Source organism: Physeter macrocephalus, chromosome 4 (assembly GCF_002837175.3).
Source record: "Physeter macrocephalus isolate SW-GA chromosome 4, ASM283717v5, whole genome shotgun sequence".
NCBI classification, from domain to species: domain Eukaryota; kingdom Metazoa; phylum Chordata; class Mammalia; order Artiodactyla; family Physeteridae; genus Physeter; species Physeter macrocephalus.
This window is the reverse complement of record NC_041217.1, coordinates 33,453,746-33,459,572: the sequence shown is the minus strand read 5'-3', so window position 1 is coordinate 33,459,572 and position 5,827 is coordinate 33,453,746. Positions and strand designations below refer to the sequence as shown.

The 5,827-nt window shown below is 50.7% G+C and overlaps 1 long non-coding RNA gene across 1 annotated transcript; it reads left to right on the top strand.

Annotated features, from left to right (window-relative positions):
* The first annotated feature begins 446 nt into the window (after nt 1-446).
* On the top strand, nt 447-4,325 carry LOC114485996 (uncharacterized). The gene is made up of 3 exons (XR_003679238.2): nt 447-536; nt 2,961-3,092; nt 3,184-4,325. It is a non-coding gene; the product is annotated as an uncharacterized lncRNA (long non-coding RNA).
* The last annotated feature ends 1,502 nt before the right edge of the window (nt 4,326-5,827 follow it).

The window sequence follows — 5,827 nt, the reverse complement described above, 5'->3', positions numbered from 1 at the left end:
GCTCGCTCTGGAGAGGGAGCAGGGGAATCTCAGCGGATGATGTCTGCTGATTTTTGCCTGACCACCTTGCGCCCCCTTCCCAGATGGTTTGTCCACCACTCTGTGGTCTTGGTGGGGGGCAGACAGTCCTCTAGGCCCAGGTGTGACTCAGGCTCGGCCCATGGGATGCTCCGCCTTGGGGCTTTGACCCTCGGGGGAGAAGAAGGCAGTCAGAGATGACTCTAAAGGACGTCCCCGGATGCCCCTCTGCAGCTCTCGGGTCCCATGCTTCCCAAACCTGCAATGCTTTCTGAAAATAGAGACACGGCACCACTTTTCCTTCCAGGTAAATATCATATAGGATCATAGTCCCACCATGGTATGTGCAGAAGGGATAAGTATCACTTCTGGGTGGAAATGGTGTTAAAATTCGGTTCATAATTCACGATTTTCCCCCCTCTGTCACAGAAGCCAGCAACTCTCCAGATGGTGGCCACTCCATCAGCCTGGGTTCTGGAATGAGGACAACTCAGACGACAGTCCCAAACCAACTCAAGGTGACCTTTTGGAGTAAACAAGAAAGAAACCGTTTGTTGTGTCAAGTCACTGAGAGGTTGGGGTTGTTTGTTATTATAGCATAACCTCTCCGATCCTGACGGACACCCAGGCACCGTCCGGGACCTCCTGAGTCTCAAACACCATGGGAGCTCTAGCTGAGCCATTTTCTCAAGTCCCACAGTCGTGATTTTGGAGATCATCTAGGTTTGTGAACCCGCACTTCACTCCACGCTGATCCTGAGGCACAGCTGAACTGTAGTGGGTTGAATGGTGGCCCCCCCAAAACATATCCACATCCTAATCCCTGGAACCTGTGAATGTTACATTATTTCAGAAACGCGTCTTTGTAGACGTGATTAAGAATCTTGAAAGAGGAGATCATCCTGGATTATCCAATAAGTACAATGACAAGTGTCCTTATAGGGGGAGGCAGAGGGAGATTTAAGACAGACACAGAGGAGAAGGCCCTATGAGACAGGCAGAGGTTGGCATGATGTAGCCACGGCCAAGGAATACCGACCGCCACCAGTAGCTGGACAGGCAAGGAATGAATTCTCCCCTAGAACCTCAGAGACAGTGTAGCCCTGATGTCACCTTGATTTTGGACTTCTGGATTCCAGAACTGTGAGAGAATACATTTTTGTTGTTTCAAGCCACCAAGTCTGTGGTACTTTGCTTCAGCTGCCAGTGGACAGACAGCATCCACTAATCCTCAGGGACCTCCCAGTCTCACAAGGGAAATTGGGGCTGCACCAGAGAGAGCTGGGCAGCAGGGGCAAGGCAGCCAGAGCTGGGCTGACTGCTTGGGAAATGAGCTCTCGTGGAGGGGAAGTTAGAGCAGAGGTCTGGGGGGATGTGCACTGGAGCTTAGTAGAGAAGGAGGGGGAGGGTGTTTCAGAAAGGGACTGGTAGGTGTGGACACCAGGATGGGGGCCAGGCAGGTATTCCAGCCACAGAAGAGCACAGAATCTGTGCTGGGGATGACTGAATGGAACAGGAGGGCAGGCAAACTTGGTCTTGGAAACCCAAGCTGGCATTCCTTCATATCAATATTTATAAAGCCAGAATGGTAATTTGAAAAATTTTCTGTGCTTTCAAAATAAGTCAAAATAGTTAAATTCAAAATTGTATCTATGTCCTGACCACTACCACATATATATACATGTGCATATATACATACGGACAGACCAAAACATAAGAAAATCATGGGATAGACTTAGGAATTTTTTTCCTTCATTTTTTAAATTGTTACTGAAGTTGCAACACTTTAATAAACAAAAGAAACCCAAAATGAGAAGTTCTGGGTTAATATGAAATGAATAACGAACTACTGAGCGTTCTAGAGGGAGGGTGGGGTGGGGAAGAGGAAGGGTGATCAAAATAATGGTTAAGGAAGGTAGTCGGGTCAGTCCTGTGCATAAAGGAGAGGAGACGGAGCGGCAGAGGCCAGGAGACCTACAAAGGGGCCGTGCAACATTCCAGGAGTGAGGTGTAGCGAGGCCCAACTAGCGATGTGTGTGAGGACGGAGCAGAGTCGGAGCAGAGTCTGCAGCCAGAGGCCTCCCCAGCGCTCACAGCCTCCGGTAGCTGCCAGGCCAGACGCTCGCTACACTCGACTGCCCTCTAGTGGCCAAAGCCGGGAAGCCAGTCACGCCTTACAAGGCTACCTCATAGGGATAGAGCATTGCGGGAACGTGAAGAAGGAGCTCCGGGCTCTCTGGTGTCAGAGAAGGCTTCCCAGAGGACACGATGCTTCCTTCCACTGAGCATGGTAATTCTTTATAATGGGGCCAGTCCAGCTGTCAGAGACCTGACAGGCAAGGCATAAGGAATGGCATGGGTAATAGCCTAAAGGCTTGAGCCTGTATTGCATCATCAGGGAACGCAAGGTATTTGGTAGGACTGGAGAGCAGGGCTTGTACAGGGTGGTGAAAGGTGAGGCTGAAGAGGGGAGCTGAGGCTCTGCCTCCAGTGGGGGTTGAAATGCATCGTAGACAGTGGGAAGGCTTCCAAGGGTTTAAGCAGGGACGTGATACAGGGACAAGAAAAGGTAACATTATCAAATTTGCACTTCAGAAAATCAACCCAGCACAAGTGTGGAATATGGGCTGGTGGGAGGGGGACCAGTTAGTCCAGGACTGAATGCACACTGAGGGTTGAGAACCCTGCATCTGAAGGTCTTTGCTGTTCACCCCCTGTGCTCGCTCCTGAGGGCTTGCAGGACTGGAGAAGTGGTAAAGTGGCAGAGAACTGAAAGGCAGTTAACTTGTGAAGATAAGCACAGGAAACAGGTGACCCGACAGAAATGTGCTCTAGAAAATGATGGGTCTTAATTTATTGAGTGCTCTTGAACCTGACGACCAACCCGCGCTGACTTTGGGTGGGAGTGTTTTGAATTCTACCTTTGATCTCTCTTGGTGCAGGGCTCTTCGTTGCCATATGGCGTCTCTGGGGGTTTAACACTAGCCACCCCTTATACCCCACATAATGGGAGCTGCTCTCTGCTTTATACTGCCCGTCGCCCGCTGGAGTTGGAGCCTAATTTGTGTGGCCAGGTGAGCTGCCTTCCTGTTTAGCACCAACAGCTGGCGTATTGATTAGGTCACAACCCTAACAACTAAATATTGTTATGTTCCCATTTTACAGATGAGGAAATCAAGGCACAGAGAGGCAGAGGAACTCCCCCACAGTCACACAGCTGAGGTGGCAGAACCAGAACTGAGAGGCTGGCTCCTGAGTCTATGCTCTTAACCACTTGCCATTTGACCCTCTTTGTGCTGGTCACAAAACGATGCCCAGAACCACATGGAGGAGTGTTTTGCCTTTAACCATCTTCTGTCCTGTTGACCACCCTTGTTCAACCTGTTTCCCACTCCCCGAAGGGTATTTAATGGCTAAATGAATCCCAATTCAATATTAACTAGAAGAGGGGCACCTGAGCCTTCTCCCCTGGAACCTTCCCTTTCTGGTCAGAGTCCCAGTGTTTGTCACAGCATCTGTGTTTGCAGAAGGTTCATGGGTGCAGACTCCCCAGCAGGCAGGATGGGAGGGCACAGCCTCTGGTCTGGGGAAATTTATGTCTAAAGGGAGCCGAGGCGGATGAACTATTCCGTTTGCTCCTTTTGCTCTCTATCAAGCACAGTCAGCTAGTGTTTTTTAAACTGTGAGTCGCCACACATTAGTGAATCATGACAACCATTTAGTGCATCTCAAATCACATTTTATTTATATGAAACTAATTAAAATTTAAAATATCGTGTGCATTTTATGTAGCATGGTTAAGAATTGTTTTAGGAAATTTTGTTTTAGTTGTGTGCACCTGCATGTGTGTGTGCACACGCACCCTTGGCTACGATATAAAATATATTTCTTACTGTGAGTCCAGTCAAAAACGTTAAAGAGCCACATAGCTAAATGTTTTTCTCCTCTGCTTTCACAATACTTGTTTACAGGAGCTTTACAACCCATGGTTTTTTTTTTTTGCTCGAGTTAATCTGAAAGTGAGTTTCTATCAGCCAGTCTACACTGGCCATGATGGAACAGAGGAGGGGTGAGGGGTGCTAAGACAGCACACGGAGGGAAGCTGTTGGCCACGGCGCCGGGGTTGCACTCCTCGGCCATCAAATGCACCACCCAGATGATGACCCAGCGCCTCACCTGCTTAACTGAAGTCACCTGTCCTTCATTAAAACCTTGAGCCCTGTGAGCAAGTTAAATTGTTTGAATTAACACAGCTTGTTGGAGCCAAACTTAAGCTATATGTTCATAGGGCATATTTGTCATTAAAATCCTACTATAATATTTATATTCAAAAAATCCAGTTTATGAATTTGTCATTTATTCTTCCCTGCTTCAAATCAACCAGGCCTGGCATATTTATAGGACTTCCTCCTCGCATCCCAGGCACAGACCCTCAGCTGTGTGGTGTGCACGGGAGGCTGGTCTGGCCAGCCCGGGGCATCGGCAGGCCTGCTTTGGCGGCCTCGTGAAGGCCCCTCCCCCCGCCCCGCCCCTGCCTGGCTCCACTCTGAGGCCCTGAAGCTGGGTCTTTATTCAGGGAAGACAGCCTTCCCTTGTAGGGCAGCCCAGACCCTGGGATCCCTGGGATCCCCCGTGCTGAAGCCAGAGAAATGCCCCCACGTCTGTAACACATTCATCTTTCCTCAGCAAGCCTGACACTCCTGACCCACCTTCTGGGCAGGGTGGATCATTATAGAAGTTAGAACATGAAATCAGACAGCCTGGATTCTCATCTCAGATCTTCTGCTGATGAGATAATGCCTGTGGGCACGTTATGTAACCAAACCAAGGTTCAGCCACCTCACCTGTGAGATGGAGACTGCTAATAGCACCTATTTCATCATGGTGCCATGAGGGTGAAATGACCTAACACAGGTAAGGCATTTGAGCTCCATACTTAGCAAACGGTAAGTGCTCACTAAGTGTTACCGGCGTTACCGTAATGATTATGATTGTTACAACAGTCTTCCAGGCAGCCTCAGGGGGGCTGTAGCCTGAGAGCCACACAGGGCCCCTCCAGGTTAACTCCCAGCGTCCACCTCTCCATCACCCACTGACTTTCCCACCTTAAGCCCTGTCGCTTCCCACAGGGCCCCTCATCCCTGCCGCTTTCTCGCCTCTTCATGGCCCACTGCCAACCTCTCAGCTCCACTTCCTCCGTCCTAAAGCCGGCTTTGAAGCACACGTCTCCTCCGTTCTTGCCGTGGCCTGAACAAGATAACGTGGGGTGTGGCGTGAGAGGCCCTGGGTTCGAGTCCTTGCTTTGCTTTTTCCTGTCAGGAAGCACGGCTGTTTGCTTCAGGTAAATCCAGACAGGCTGGAGAGGGACCCTGAGCCTGAGACCTTACTAAAAGGGAGGGTCCTGCTGGTCAGGCAAAGCCCAGGGCCGAAGGTGTGTTCCGGCTGCAGGGCGTCCAGCAGCTGGGCATCCAGCAGGCAGAAGAAATGCTGACTCAGGGAGGGAGTGGACTGGAGGCAGGCAGTCAGACCCTGCCATCTCCTGGATGGGGCTCAAGGAGCCTGGAGGGGTCAGGGGACCCACAGTGGGAACCGGGCCTTGGGTGGGGGAACTGAGGTCAACGCCCAGACACGTGAACTGGGCAGGTCTTGCTTTTGTGGAAGAAGATTGGATGCACCCCGGATGGCTGAAGGGTCACCATCTCCAGAACCCACATGGTGCCGAAGGACATAATGCCAGGATTGATCGGCTGTGGCGGTCCGCACTGGGCCCTGCCCCGGATCAACCTGGATTCACTCCCCGCAAAGGGAG